Here is a 16,627-nt window from a genome sequence, read left to right on the forward strand (position 1 = left end):
GGGGAAGGAATAATAAGAAGAGGAAATACAACGAAATGAAGATTTGATGGATGAAACGAGGAAATGAGGAGGAAGTGGAGAGGAAATAGGAAGAGGGGGAGGTGGTGTATTAATTTGAGAAGGAGGAGGAGGAAGAGGAAGAAGAGAAGGAGGAAGAAGAGGGAGAAAGAAAATAAAGAAGAAAGGAGAGATGATATAATCCTGTCTGAAAAAAAGATGTGTGGGTGTTTGTTAGAAGTACAGGAATATGGAGAGGAGCAAAGCATTAAGCACGCGTCACTCTCATTTACCTGGCTTGACGCAGGTTAATTAGACGTCAGGTAAGAAGGTGTGGAAAGTGACGGAGCCAGGTGACAGCAGGGGGGGGGGGGTGAAGTGAGGGTGGTTACATAGACGTTACAGACTGGGTTGGGGTGGGTTAGTGAGGTGGGTGTTCTTATGTATGTTGCTGAGAGAGAGAGAGAGAGAGAGAGAGAGAGAGAGAAAATGAGAGAGAGAGAGAGAGAGAGAGAGAAAATGAGAGAGAGAGAGAGAGAGAGAGAGAGAGAGAGAAAGAGAGAGAGTAGAAAGGAGGATGTGAAAAAAGAGAGAAAATGAAAGGAGAAGAGTGGAAAACGAGAAACAGGAAAGACAGACAGGTAGACAGAGACGAGGAAAAGAAGGGAAGAGAGAGAGAGAGAGAGAGAAAGCTAGGGGAGGGTAAAGAAGGAGGGAGTAATTGGTAAGAAAGTGGAATAAGGAAGGGACGGAGGAAGAAGGGTAAAGGTGAAGGTATAGAGGTGTATAAATAGGAATTCTCTCCAAGATAAGGGACTGATAAATTAAAGATAAGAGGTGAAGGGAGGCGAATGTCATGAGGAGGGGGGAGGGGGATGCAGGGAGAGGAAGGAGAGAGGAAGGATGGAGGGATAGGGGGAAAATGGAGAGAGGAAGGAAGAAGGAGAAGGGAAATAAGATGCAGATGAGATGGTGAGAAGGATGAGGGAAGAGGAAGCGGAAGAGGGGGAAGGGTAGGGAGAGAGAGGGGGAAGGAGAGAGGAGGAGGAGGGAAGGAAGACGCAGATGAGATAGTGAGAAGGATAAGGGAAGAGGGAGAGGAAGAGAAGGAAGGGTAGGGAAGAGGAGGACAAGAAAGAGAGGGGGGAGGGATGAAGTTGAGGTAAGGGAAGGGAAGAGGGGAAGAGTTGGAGTGGGGAAGAGCAAGAGAGAGGAAACAGAGGGAGGTGGGGAAGAGAGGGAGAGTGGGGAAGGGGAAGAGGGGATAAGTAAGGGAGGAGAGAGGAAGAAGGAGGGGGATGGTGGGGAAGGGGAGAGGAACAGGAGGGAAAAAAGGAGGGGGAAGGGAAAGAGAAAAGGTAATAGAGACAGATATGTAAATTTGCGATATTGGAGAAGGATGGAAAGGTTGAGTAAAATATAGATAGATAGTTAGATAGATAGATAGTTAGATAGATAGATAGATAGATAGCAATTAATAGAGAGCGTTTTCTACCCGCTCAGCTCAGGAAAATCGTCTGGAAGGAGCAGAATGAAATTAAAGACGGGGTCATGGTACTGATGGGGTTGAGAGAGAGAGAGAGAGAGAGAGAGAGAGATTGTTCTAACCCCCTTTGTACTCGGTAGCCCATCATCGTCATCATCATCATCATCACCATCATCATCATCGTCATCATCATCATCATCATCATCATCATCATCATCATCATCATCATCGTCATCATCATCATCATCATCATCATCATCATCATCATCATCATCATCACGTCATTATCATCATCATTATCACCACCATCATCATCATCACGATCGGTCTCCCATAAGCTGAATAAAATCGTCTGGCATTAGTAAGATATAAATAAAGGAGACATCATCGAGCTGAAGGGGTTTAGGGGATTCACAGCGTATTTACGGTCCAAGTTGTCCCTTTCACTCTGGGATTTCTTTCAGCTGACCAAAACCGTCTGCTTTGTGCCTGAATAAAAGTACTACAATGCGTCCGTGCCTGAGAAATGGTTAAAGAAATGTGCAAAGAAAAATACCTGTACGTGTCGCTCAGTTAATTTTTTCTGCCAGGTAGTACACTGGCTCTACAGGATGGTACGTAGAGGGAGAAAGTACGTACAGGGAGAAAGTACCATGGGAGTACGTGGGACCAAAGCCAAGTAGCTGGCCTTGCACAACACTCCCAGGCGGGGAACTCATCCACATTTACCAGGCAGGCAAAGTCCGGGCTGAGACGCATACAGATCGCCTTTATACAACTCATCCTCCTCCGTTTTCCCTTCTCAAACGTGGTGGGGCACTGTCTTTCAAAGGAGGGCGGCCGCTTCAACTACTTGCCTGTGGTCGATGGGTTTGCTCGGGGTAGAACAACAAGAACTAGTTCATTATACAACCAGCGGACGTAAAAATGATGCAGGGAAGACAAGACTCGAGCCTTTGTCTATCTGTCTATCTATCTGTCTATCCAGATCCATCTCTCTATGTCAGTTCATCCATCCATCAATCTGTCTATCTATCTATCTATCAGTCTATCTGTCTGTCTATCTATCTATCTATCCATCTATCTATCTATATCTACCTGTCCATCTATCTATCTTTTTATCTATCTGTCCATCTATCTGTTTATCTATCTATCCATCTATCTATCTGTCTATCCATTACCACAAGCCTGATCCCGTAACAGTCAATATACAACACAAAAATACCCCCAAAGGTTACACAGACCCTACAGACTTCGCCCTGCCTCTGCCTGGCGTAGTCCTTAATCGAGTGAAAAGGCCCGCTTGGAAACACAACATGGATTTAATGAGAGAGAGAGAGAGAGAGGGGGAGAGAGAGAGAGAGAGGGGGAGAGAGAGAGAGGAAGAGGGAGAGAGAGAGAGGGAGGGAGTTTTTATTTGCATGGTGAGAGAGAGAAAATAAATGGTAAAAATACGAGTGCCGTAAAAAAAGAAAAAATGGAAAAAAGGGGAAACTTAATGAAATAAAAGAACATGGGAGGCAGAAAAAGCGTGTGTGTGTGTGTGTGTGTGTGTGTGTGTGTGTGTGTGTGTGTGTGTGTGTGTGTGAGGGGGAAGAAGGGAAATGTGTTTGGAAAGGTGCAAAAAGGGATGTAATGGAGCGAGAGAGAGAGAGAGAGAGAGTGAGAGAGAGAGAAATACCCAAGAGACACAGAGAAAGAAAAAACAGACAGATGGACAGATACATAGGCAGAAAGCACTCTCTCTCTCTCTCTCTCTCTCTCTCTCTCTCTCTCTCTCAGGAAAAATAGAATAACAGAACAACAGAACAAGCGAAGAATTTTAAGGAGTCGGGCCCGAAATATTTCTCCTCCTCCTCCTCCTCCTCCTCCTTCGTCCCCAGCGCATCCGCAATAACACAACAGAACAAGAGAACGTGCGAAGAATATTAAGAGGTTAGCACTGAATTACCTCTCTCTCTCTCTCTCTCTCTCTGTTTTTTTATTTTTATGTTCCTTAATATTACACATTTTGATCTCTCGTGGTCGCTTCTGTTTTTTTTTTTTTTTTCTAACCATCCCGTGACGATTTTCTACAAGTGAATTAGTCATAGGAGGCTTAATATCCTCACACGGCCAGAGGGTTAAGCTCCAATCGCCGGTCAGACTGGCAGAATCATCAGTACATCAAGCCTTCCTGATTAATCAAGTATCCATCCAATTCTGTAATGACCCTATTAATTACTGAGGTGTTGATAATTAGAGAGAGAGAGAGGGGGGGGCAGGGTTTTTCTTGCTTCCTCCAGACGATTTTCTTGGGCTTCTTAAGGGCTCCTCGTCCTGAAGTGGTTAAGAAAAATTTTATCTTTCTCTTTTACTTCGAAAATTATGGCCCTAGTTGAGTATAGTATGTTGTTATGTAGGTGGTGATACAAGTAGTAGTAGTAGTAGTAGTAGTAGTGGTGGTGATGGTGGTGGTATTGATGGTGGTGATGGTTGTGGTGGTGGTTGTAGTAGTACTGGTGGTGGTGGTGGTGGTGGTGGTGGTAGTAGTAGTAGTAGTAGTAGTAGTAGTAGTAGTAGTTGCAGCTCAGACTCATCAGAAAGGTGAATTCGGTGTACTGAAGGCTGAAGTCCCTCTCCTGCAGTCCTCCCTTCAGGGGATAGGGAGGGAGTTGAGAGCCATTTATATAACCAGGCAGCTGACTCCCCCACCCCCCCGCCATATCAGTGCCACCACGTGAAGGCTCCCCCCCCCCCAGCACTACAATCTCCCCCGCTTATCATCCCATTGCAAGCAGACAGCCAATCAATCAGGGAGAAGGACCTAATTAGAGAGAGAGATAATTGGGCTGTTGGTGGGAGGTGTGCTATCACCAGGTACGCGGTGATAGCGCAGTAGACAGCGGTGATGGCACAACAACGGTGATAGGAAATAGACTGGTGATTCCACAAGAGACAGCGGTGATAGCGCAACAGCGATGATAGAAACTCGACGGGTGATAGGACAACAGACAGCGGTGATAGCACAATAATGATAGCACAATAGACAGCGGTGATAGCACAATAATGATAGCACAACAGACAGCGGTAATAGCACAACAGCGGTGATAGAAACTCGACGGGTGACAGGACAACAGACAGCGGTGATAGGCCATTAGAGAGCGGTGATAGCACAACAGATAGCAGTGATAGTCTTTAACACCTTCACTACGATGACGTGTAAGAATTTAGTCTTTCTTTCTCCAATTATATTTATTTTATTATTTTTTTTTTTTCTCTGGGGGGTTAAATAAAATCTTCATTGGTGGTTCACTGACATGGCAAAAATTATTCACTCAAAATTCTTGCCTGAGTTGGCCCAAAATTTCAACAAACCTGCCAAATTCTTCACTCAAAATTCCACTCAAAATTTCACTCACTCAAAATTCCACTCAAAATTCCACTCAAAATTTCACTCACTCAAAATTCCACTCAAAATTTCACTCACTCAAAATTCCACTCAAAATTCCTCACTACTCAAAATTTCTTCAGCGACTCAGCCAAAATTTTGAGTGAACCAGCTCAAATTTTTCACCCCCCAAAAATTCACTAATATAAACAAAATTTCTTCACTTATTATTTATTTTCTTTTTTTTTGCCGTCTTCAGTGAACCACCAAAAATTTTTCACTAAAATTGTTTCCGTGTCATACTCAAAAATTTTCCAGTTTGAGAATTTTTCAGTGTCCCTTCTTAAATTCTTCAATCCTTCAAAATTCTTCACTAACATAAAACTCAGAATTCCTTGACTGACTCAGCCAAATTTTTCAGTTGACTTGCTTCGTTTTTTCGCTCACCCCCCCCCTTCCAAATTTCATATATGTAGTCAAAAACTTCTTCAGAGACCCCATGGAAAACTCTTGCTGCTGCGCTTGACATGTCACTTTAGTTCATTACCCAGAATTAATGTCGTATCAATAATCCATTCATATTTACAACTTTCTTATAATTAGGTTCTGTAATTGACCTCCCTCCTCACCCAGCCTCTCCCTCCACCCTTTCCCTCCTCTCCTTCTTTCCTTATCTCCCTCCTTCTCCTTTTCTTGTCTCCCTCCATTCTTCTCTCCTCCTTCTCCTCCTTTCTTCTTTCCCTCCTCCATCCTCCTCCTTTCAATCCTTCCTTTCCTACTCCTCTTTCCCCTCCTCCCAACCTCTTCTTTCCCTTCCTTCCCCTCCTCACTTTCCCCACTCTTTCCCTCTCCTCCTCTCCTCCATCCCTCCCCACCTCTCTTCCTCTCTCCCTTTCCTCTTTCTCCCCATCGTTTACCCTCCTTTCCCTCCCTCTGTCCTCTACCCCCCTTCCTCCTTTCCCCCCTACCTTCACTTCCCTCCATCACCCCACTCCTTCAGTTCCCCTCTCCCCTCTTTCATCCTCCCCACCACCCCTCTTCATCTCTCCCCTGCTTCTCCCTCCCCGCTTCACCACCCTCCCTTTCCCTCCCCAATCCCTTTTCCCCTCTTCTCTCCTCCCCATGCCTCCACCTCCTTCCTCTCCTTCTTACCCTTCTCCCTCGCGATACTTTGAGACATAAGTAATATTACATCTTGACATTAATTGAAGGAGCTGCTCAGGTAGGTAGATAGGTAGGTAGGTAGGTAGGTAAGTAGACTGGTTATGTTAAAGGTAGGTAGGTTGGTCATTAGGTAGGTAAAAAGGCAGGTAGGTAGGCTGTTGAGTAGGTAGGTAGGTAGTTAGATAGATAGGTATTCATGCTGGTAGATTGGTAGGTAGGCAGTAAGTAGGAAAGTAGGTTGGCGAACTGTAAGTAGGTAGGTATGTAAGGAGATATAAAGCCACTCACTCACTCACCCACTCACTCACTCACTCTCACTCACCCACTCACTCACTCACTCACTCACTCAACTCGACTCTGATTGTCTCTCTCAAAGCCAAACCAGATCACTAAGAGAGCAATATTAATACTCCTCTCTCTCTCTCTCTCTCTCTGATCGACACGGGAATTAAATTTTTCCGATAGCTATCAAGGCGACCGTGATTCATTTTCTTTAACATTTATCCCGTTTTCTTTTTCTAGGGGAAACTAGTGAAAAGGGGTTTGTCCCATCACCTAACCCTTTCACAGCGATTATTTTCATTCTTTCTCCTTCCAGACGATTTTTTCAGTATCTCTCGGTCTGAAGGGGTTATTGGAGGCGGTATTTAACCCCTCCAGTTTGAAGAAAGGGATTTTTTTGATGATTTTTTCGTATTTATTTTGAGCTGAGAAAAATCGTCTGCTGGGAGAGAGAACAGGATTTTTTTAAAGTCATCGTACTGAAGGGATGTTTAGTTGGGTTGCGTTTCTGTTCATTATTATTATTATTATTATTATTATTATTATTTTTATTATTATTATCATCATCATCATCATCATCATCATCATTATCATTACCGTTTATTATTATTATTATTATTATTATTATTATTATTATTATTATTATTATAGCTGCCAGATGATTTTATTAATTTCAGGAGCGTCCTCGTACTGAAGGGTTTATTATCAGTGCCAACATCTTTATTTTATTTCATTTTATTTTTTTATTTATTTTTAGAGAGCGAGGTGTAAAAAAATGACACGTTTTTTGGTTTGACAGGTCTCATTACTCTCTCTCTCTCTCTCTCTCTCTCTCTCTCTCTCTCTCTCTCTCTCTCTCTCTTTTTTTTCTCTCCGGTAGTGAAGGGGTTTATTTCTATATTTATTTATTTATTTATTTTTTTTGGGGGGTGTAATATGTCCCAATGCTTTTCGGCTCTATTAATATTTGAGCCCTTTTGGGGGGCCAGGGGGGAGGGGAAGGGGGGTTAAAGGGAAGGGGTAGGGGTAGGGGAAGAGGGAAGGGGGAGGGGAGGGGGGAAAAGGGAGAGGAGGGGAGGGGGTTTAAAACGTACATATTGGGAAATTCTTCAAAACGGATTTCTGTCTTTACACACACACACACACACACACACACACACACACACACACACACACACACACACACACACACACACACACACACACACACACACACACACACACACACACACACACACACACACACACACACAGTTTTAACCCTCTTTTCCTCTTGCATTTGATATAAGAACAAGAATAGGAAGAGACAGATGTGGAAGAGCTAGAGAGAGAGAGAGAGAGAGAGAGAGAGAGAGGAGAGAGAGAGAGAGAGAGAGAGAGGGAGGAAGGGTGAGGGAAGGTAAAGGAGAGAGGGAGGGGGAGGGACGATGAGAAAGAGAGAGAGAGGGAGGGGGAGGGAAGGTAAGGAAGAGAGGGGAAAGAAAGAGAGTAGGTAAGAAGAGAGGAAAGACAGAGATGAGTGGAAGGGGTAACTATAAAGAAACTCGTACTGAAGAAGCTAAGGTGTATTAAGCAAGAGACAAAGAAAATGGGAATATAAATACTAATAAAGACCTTAATTTTGGCGAGGGGAGTCTGATGTAAAGTTATGAGATGAAGACATAACGAGGGGAGGGTGAACGCTAACGAGAGAGAGAGAGAGAGACGGGGGGGGGAATGCCAGCTGACTCTCTCCTCCCCTCCCCTCCCCTCCCCCTCCCCTCGCAAATCCATCAGTCAGACATTAAGGTGAGGGGAAGTGGGGGGAAGAGGGGAAATTGAGGGGTTATGGAGGGGATGGGGTCTCTTCCCCTCCCCCTTTTCTCCCCTCCCTTTCCTTCTCTTCCTTCCTTTTATAGTTCCCTTCTCTTCTCTGTCTATCTATCTATCTACCTATCTATCTATCTGGAGTGATGTGGAGCGGACTTAACAAGGACCATCTCTCTCTCTCTCTCTCTCTCTCTCTCTCTCTCTCTCTCTCTCTCTTTCTCTCTCTCTCTCTCTCTCTCTCTCTGTATGTGTGACTTTTTTACTTATCAATCTGTCTCTCTGTCAGTCTTTTCTATCTAACCATCTGTCTATGTATCTATCTATCTATCTGCTATCTATCAATCTGTCTGTCTGTCTTTCTGTCTGTCTGTCTGTCTGTCTATCTGCCTATCTGCCTGTCTCTGTTCATCACTCCCCTCCCCTACCTTCCCCTCCCCCTCCCCTCCCCTACCTTCCCCTCCCCTCCCCTCCCCTACCTTCCCCTCCCCTCCCCTCCCCTCCCCTCCTCACTCCCCCTCACTCACGCCCTTCTAACTTCGCCCATTACTGTGGTGTCGCGTGAGGGATGGGGTGGGATGGGGGTGAGGGAGGGGGAGGAGTGAGAGTTGAAGAGGGGGAAGGGGAGGGGGAGGAGAGGGAAAGGGAGAAAGAGAGAGATGGAGGAAGGGTGAAGGAGGAATGGCGAGGACGGGGGGAGAGGGCGGGGGAAGGAGGGAAATGGAGGGGAGATGAGGGGGGAGGGAAAGGGGTAGTGAAATACGAGGTGGGGAGAAATGTGGGAGGGGGGAAAAGGGGGGGAGAACTGTCGGGTAGAGTTGGGGAGGGGAAGAGAGACGGCGTGAGTGAAAGACGGGGTGGGGGGGAGAGATGAGGGGGTAGGGGGGCTGTGAGGGGAGGAGGGGGGGACTGTCAGGTTAGGAAGGTGTGAGTCTAGACAGTTGGAGTTTCATAACCTGCTAATTAGTTTCCGTAATGACCGTAATAATTGCACAATGTTGCGTGTGGGACAGGAAGCTTGATTTCGCTCTAGTTTGTTCACCTTAAATTGGCCGAGATTTTCGTCCTTGTGCAATTTGTTTCACTTTGCTCAGTAAAAAAAAAAAAAAAAAAAAAAAAAAAACACGAAGAAGAGTAGGAAGAAGAAGAAGAAGAAGGAGGAGGAGGAGGAGGAGGAGGAGGAGGAGGAGGAAGAAAAAGAAGATGATGATGATGATGGTGTTATTGATGATGATGATGATGATCGCTACGGCTTTATACACTTTCCATAGCACTTCTTCGTGACTAGCACCATATGTAGTAGTGTTATTCTAGTGTTACAACTTAGCATTCTAGATGGCAAGATGGCAGTTTTAGGACAAGTCAGAGTGAAAATAGTAACCAAGGAGATTCATTCCTACCTCATATCATGCATCCACGACTATCACGTTCTCGTCAGTTCTGGAAGCTCCCTAACACATCTTCCTTAGCGATTTATATTTTAATGTGGTTGGTTAATATCCGTCTGCACGTTACTTATGCAGAGTATGGCGATATTGGAAGGATTTATATAGCACAGAATAGGGCAGTAAGGTGTAATAAGCAAAATAAATCGCCTAGGGAAAGGTGTTAGGGTATTTAAGATATAACTAGGCGCCTGGTGGTCAAGAGGTTCAGACGCCCCGATTGAAGTGTTTGACCGGCCACGTTAAAGGGATCGATGTGGAAGTGGTGATGGAAGGCGTTTCGATCCTGTAAGTGCATAAGAAAATAGGGAAAGTGAAATAGGGAGGAAGGAAGGGTGAAATAGATGATGAGAGAGAGAGAGAGCATGAAGGAGTATGAGATAAGGATAACACTGATAACGTAAAAATTTTCCGATGATGATGATGATGATGATGATGATGATGGATTGCTGCGTTGATTATTTGTGTTCTGTATACCGTGATTTCTCGTTAATTGCACACCTGGTCGTTATTAGACCTTAATGACTCCCGGGGTAATTAGCTTTTTAATCACTTGAGGCTTTGATGGTGATTGAAAACTGTGATGATGGTGATGATGATGATGATGGTTGTGATGATGATGATGATGATGATGATGGTGATGATGATGATGATGATGATGGCAGTGGTGGTGATGATGATGATGATGGTAGTGGTGGTGATGATGGTGATGATGATGGTGATGATGTTGATGATGGTGATGATGATGATGATGATGTTAAAATTGTATTGGTAGGAATTATAGAAGTAGTAATATTAATAGTGGTGGTGGTTGTGGTGGTAGTTGTAGTAGTAGCAGATTTTATTATTAATCTTATTATTATTATTATTATTATTATTATTATTATTATTATTATTATTATCATTATCATTATTATTATTTGTAGTAGTAGATGAACAGTAGTATTAGGCGTCTGCCAAAGAGAGAGAGAGAGAGAGAGAAAGAGAGAGAGTGAGGAATAATTAACAGTAGGGTAAGGATCAAACAAGACAGAAACATGCATTAATTAAAGGAGAGAGAGAGAGAGAGAGAGAGAGAGAATATTATAGCCCTCCTGTTGTTTGCGGAGTAGGGATTCTCATTATGCTAATTTAGTGGCTAAGTTCACTGACCTGATATTCCGCGGTCAGCAAAGTCCCCCCTCCCCCCTGCTAACTCTCTCTCTCTCTCTCTCTCTTGGATGGGGGCTGTGGAGCGGGAGGTACAGAGTGAGGGTGGGGAGTGGAGGTATGGGTGGGGGTGAGGGGGGTGTGAATGGGGGTAAGGGTGAAGGTATTGGGGGTAAGGTGAGGGTGGGGGTGATAGGGTTGAGGGTGAGGGTGGGACTGAGGGTGGTGGAGGTGAGGGTGGGGGTGAGGGTGGGGGTGAGGGGGATGGGTAAGTATTTATATAAACATTAATATATGCAACAGCGTCATGAAAGCCACCTAATTGTCAATACAGCTCTCAAAATGCTGTGTGTGTGTGTGTGTGTGTGTGTGTGTGTGTGTGTGTGTGTGTGTGTGTGTGTGTGTGTTTACTTTTTTTTCCTATGAAGGGTAAACTAAATCAAATCAGTGTGGTGTTTATATGTGTTTGTATTTTTCGGATTCTCTTCGGTGTTAGGATTCCGTGGGCTTGAATGGTGGGTTAATGAGGGTGTGGCCCATTTATTTAAGCAGACGTTTGATTGGTCTCTCCTATCAGTTTTTCTTGCTCCCTGAACCCTACCGCACCCTGGCCTTAGGTGGGCAAAGAAGTCTGGATGATGATGATGATGATGATAGGAAAGAAGAAGAACAACAAGAACAACGATAATAATAATAATAATAATAATAATAATAATAATAATAATAATAATAATAATAATAATAACAACAACATCAGGAGGACAAAGCGCACACGCACATCGAGAGGCGAACGATTTACCACCGAGCCGCCCTCTCAAAATAAACATATATACAGAGGGAGAAAGTAAAGTGTAATGTGGAAAACAACTCGAAAATAAAGCCATAGAGGTGTAGGTTGCTGAGGAAATATATGGCACTAAAAATTACCCCCAAAAATAAAGCCGAAGAAGAACGCACCCACGAAATTTATTGGAGGTAAAGCCGAAAAAATGAACGCACCCAAAAATATACCGAAAATATACACACTCAAATTATATGGTAATCAAAAAAATATAAATCGCAAATAAAGCTGGAAAATGAACGCACTCGAAAACAAACAAAAAAAAACAAAAAAACAAAACAAAATAGAACAACAAGAACAACGCCCGTGCAAAATACCTGGATATCTCACCCCAGGAATTGCTGTGTGCACCTGGTTATTCGTACCGCCTTGGGAGTTATCCGTACCGCCTTGGGAGTTATTCGTACCCCCTTTCACTTCCACCAGACGATTTTTTTCGGTCCTGGGGAGAAATTTGGGACTGGAGGGGTTAAGACGATCAGGGTATTCACGAGCCTCCCCTGAAAGCTTAATAAAATAATCTGTTATTCAAGTTATTTATATACTTATCAGTCTGTCTATCATCTATCTATCAATCTGTCTACCTGTATCTGTCTATGTATCTATTTCATTGTTTATTGTATTTTTGCTGTGCACTAAAATTTTTATTCAGTATATTTGACTTTTTTTTCGAAGTGGAGGGGTTAGATACAACAAACATCAACCTCTTCTCCACAAAGACGTATAAACCCATCTAATAGAATAAAAAATACACAACAAATTAGGCCCAAAGTATAAATCGTCTGAGAAAGGCAAGAATTAAGTCAAAAGAATCCATGCTCACCTTCAGGAGTCATTACCTGGCGGGCACACCTTCGGGAAAAGTTAAGGTGTGTAATTAAGGTAGTTAAGGTGTTGCTGGAGGTGTGTTGAGGCAGGTAACGGTGGTGGACAGGTGGATTAGACAGCCTGCCACCTGTCACTCCATCCACATGCACTACACAGCGTTAGATAGCTCCACCACCTCCTGTCACTCCATCCTCATTCATTTCAGCTCCACCTTTTGTCAATTTACCCGGACTCCACAGCCTCGCCTCCTGTCACTCCATCCACATACACTCCACAGCCTCGCCTCCTCTCACTCCATCCACATTCACTCCACAGCCTCGCCTCCTGTCACTCCATCCACATACACTCCACGGCATTAGACAGTTCCTCCAACTCCTGTCACTTCACCTAGACAGACGCCACAAATCTTTACAGCCTCGCCTTCTGTCACTCCAAACTTTAGACAGCTGCACCTCCTGCTACTCCACAGCATTAGAAAGCTGCAGGCCTCTGTTACACCACACAACCACACTCCACAGCATGAGACAGCTCCACTTCCTGTCACTCCACACAGCCACACTCCACAACAGCCGACAGCCACACTATCAGGTATGTCTCTCCACCTCACCATTACAGTAAAGGATGAAAAGAATTGTTTACCTAAAAAATAAATAAATAAAATTAAGATAAAAAATAATTGCTTTTGGCACTTCGTCTGCAAATGTTCATATAATTCTGGTGCCAAAATTTTGATGGATTATGTGAATTCTTGCATTTCTTTCTTTCTTTCTTTTTTTTTTTTAATGTATTTTCTAGAGAGGTGAGCGCCTTTTTGACTTATATATATATCCTGACTTTAGCTACATATTAGCGTCTTTTAAGAGGAAGTTTAGCGACATGTATTTTAGTTAGGCAAGTTTGTACCTGTGTGTGTGTGTGTGTGTGTGTGTGTGTCTGTGTGTGTGTGTGTGTGTGTGTGTGTGGTTAGTCACATTGACCTTTTTTTGGTCAGTAAAGTTAGTTAGGTGAAGTGTGTTTGTGTTAGGAAAGTAAGTCAAGTTTTCCTGTCTTCATATCAAGATTAGATTGACCTGTTTCGTGTTAGTAGATTTAGTAAGTTTTATTTATTTATTTATTTATTTATTTTTTACCAGGAATTAGGTAAAGGAGGGCAGAATGTTTAAGCGATGAGAGAACAGGTGTGTGGCCCATTTCATCTATGTCTATATTTGGATCCTAACTACGTCATTTATTAGAGGGCAATAGGGTGAAGGTGATGGGGTTTGTGCTGAGTTACGATAATCTGTGGCTGTGTTAGTAGTTAGGATGAGTTGGTAGGTGAATTTCGAAGGCTGAAGTTATATGCATGATGGATTTCCATTTGCGATGCTATCCTGTACCTATTTCCGGATCCACCCCACCTTGTTTTTATAGAGGACATCAGGGCTAGGATAATTAGACCGGCGTGTGTGTGTGTGTGTGTGTGTGTGTGTGTGTGTGTGTGGCTAGAATTAGCTAGGATAGTGATATTGGCCATGTTGCTGAGTTATGCTGATCCATACTTTTGTTGCAGGCGTGGAGAGCATGATGGGCGGTGGAGCGAGGGTGGCGGGCGTGGCGCGGCGGGCGGTGCCAGTGGTGTCGCTGAGCTGATGGCCTCCCCCACGCCGCCCATGTCCCAGCTCTGGCTCAACACAAGCGTCGTCGCAGAAGAGAGTGCGCCGCCCCCCTCCATTGACGTCCTCGCCGGGAACGCGTCGACTGCGCTGGTGGACGGCGGTGGTGGTGGTGGTGTTGGCTGGACGTGGGAGGCCGTGACCCTGCTGGTGGTCAAGGCGTTCCTCATGGGCAGCATCATCATCGTCTCTATTATGGGCAATGTCCTTGTCATCGTCAGCATCGTACTCAACCGCAAACTGCAGATCTTCACGAACTACTTCCTGGTGTCACTGGCCATTGCTGACATGTTGGTGGCCTCGTGCGCCATGACCTTCAATGCGTCACACGAGCTGTCTGGCCGCTGGCTCTTTGGGTACATTATGTGTGACCTCTGGAATTCCTTCGACGTGTACTTCTCCACGGTGTCCATCCTTCACTTGTGCTGCATCAGCGTGGACAGGTACTATGCTATCGTGAAGCCCTTGGAATACCCACTATACATGACCAAACACACAGTACGGTTCATGCTGGCTAATGTCTGGCTGGCCCCCACACTCATATCCTTCGTGCCAATCTTCCTGGGTTGGTACGCCACTGCCGACCATCTTGAGGTGCGGGCCAGGCAGCCTGACACGTGTACCTTCGAGGTGAACAAGGTGTATGCCATCCTGTCCTCTGCCTTCTCTTTCTGGATTCCGTGTACAGTGATGGTGGTGTTGTACTACCGCATCCTGCTGGAGGCCAGGAAGCAGGAGGCGGCCATCTTGAGCCGCACCAATAGCACGTGCACCATCAACCACATCCAGCGTGGTTTCCCCTCCTCCACGGCACAGCAGCTCCTTGCTGCCATCCGCTCCCGCAGGACCAGACGACGAAAGAAGAAGGAGAAACAGGCAATGCAAGAATTCCAGATGGGTCCCCTTCCCCGCATTTCCCGTTCTGACCTCAGCAATGAGCCAGTTCCTGGTGTGTTCCGCAGGCACAGCTCGTACCTACACGACCCCAGTACAAACCCCAGGAGACATCGGAAGAGCTCTATAAGGGACCCACCACAGATAGGTCTTGCTCTTCCACCTGAAACCTCAAGTTCGCTGGAGGTCAGTCCACGAACCATCAGCCCTGACCTTTCCTATAATGAGGAGCCAGATGACCGAACTGAAGGCCTGAGACCGCAGCTGTCACGCAGCAGCTCCATCAGCGTCAATGGCCACACTGGGCATGGCCTTCCTGTCAGAGTCATCAGTCCCGTGCCGTTTGGGCGTCGGGAGTCCTTAGCACCACCAAGCCTGGGGTGCGGCATCAACAGAGACTCGGAGCGTGGCAGCCACCCAGTGATGCGGCGCGAGCACAAGGCGGCGCGGACACTGGGCATCATCATGGGTGCATTCATCCTGTGCTGGCTGCCCTTCTTCACTTGGTATGTGGCCGTCACCATCTGTGGGGACGGCTGCCCGTGCCCCCAGGCGGTGGTCACAACACTCTTCTGGATTGGCTATTTCAACTCCACCCTCAACCCCTTCATCTACGCGTACTTCAGAACGGACTTCCGGGAGGCGTTCAAGAAGACACTGCGTCAGTTAAAGTGTTGTGTGCGGGACGACCAACTGCCGGGCTCCTTCGTCTGACGCCAGCACTCAGCACCCCGCACCTCCCCAGGGCTTTCATTCAGGATTAGTAACTATGTATATTTTGTCTCGGGACTTGTAAAGCTTTAGATTGTAATTATTGCTCCTATAGTGTTTACTTACCAGCGCCACTCACTTCCCTGAGTGGCCGTGCATAATTTGACTAAGTTACTGAGAACGTTTCCAAAAAGTCTGCTTAAGATATTCTTTGGTCGATTATCTTTCTCGACTTCTCGCCCCACTGACGGATTCCCGCTGAGAAGACTTAGACTGAGATGCACAAAATAGCTCACGTTAATTTTCCTTTAATAACTAAGATGTATTTTTTTACAGGGAGAACAAGAACCATGGAAAAACTGAACACTCCTTTTCTTGCCTTTCCCGCAAAAACAGTTCTTAGTTACGACAGGGACTTTATCGTAAGTTTGTGAATGAGTCCTGGCCTTCCCTCACCTCACTCTAATAAAGGAATAGAGAGATAATGTTCAGGTACAAGCAATATATAACACACATGGTATTCACAGGAAGAAAAATGTACGTCACTCATAAATGATCTTCGTCCGGGTAGCAAACTTAAAACGTTCCCTCCTTTATAACGTAACCCGACCATCGTAACCTATGTTAACGAGAACTTAACTAATCATACCAACCCAGCCAACACACCCAAACTTAACGGATCCAACATAATCTTACGTCGAAATGTAGTTTGTTTGCATTACAAGTGAAGATCAGATATGAGTGAAGACGCACATTTTTCAATTCAAATTTAAAAAGCGACGATGATCCAAGCCATACATTTATATATTTGTTTATTTTGATTTTGATTTTAAGCCACTCACGACTCCCGCCACGGCACTCTCATCTCGCCCAATAGACCCCATGAGTCAGATCTCGAGATTTGCCGACGCATTACCCGAAATTGCGCTCCTTAACTGCCAGCTCTTTCATCCTGGCCAACACACGCGGACCAGATTTACCACTATGAGGATTAGCGGG

The 16,627-nt window shown here is 45.1% G+C and overlaps 1 pseudogene; it reads left to right on the top strand.

The window, feature by feature from the left end:
- The first annotated feature begins 13,999 nt into the window (after positions 1-13,999).
- LOC145392410 (octopamine receptor beta-2R pseudogene) lies at positions 14,000-15,631 on the top strand (annotated as a pseudogene).
- Positions 15,632-16,627: the final 996 nt, after the last annotated feature.

The sequence above is a fragment of the Coenobita brevimanus genome, chromosome 22, assembly GCF_032717465.1.
Source record: "Coenobita brevimanus isolate Jiangsu-jjx chromosome 22, ASM3271746v2, whole genome shotgun sequence".
NCBI lineage: Eukaryota > Metazoa > Arthropoda > Malacostraca > Decapoda > Coenobitidae > Coenobita > Coenobita brevimanus.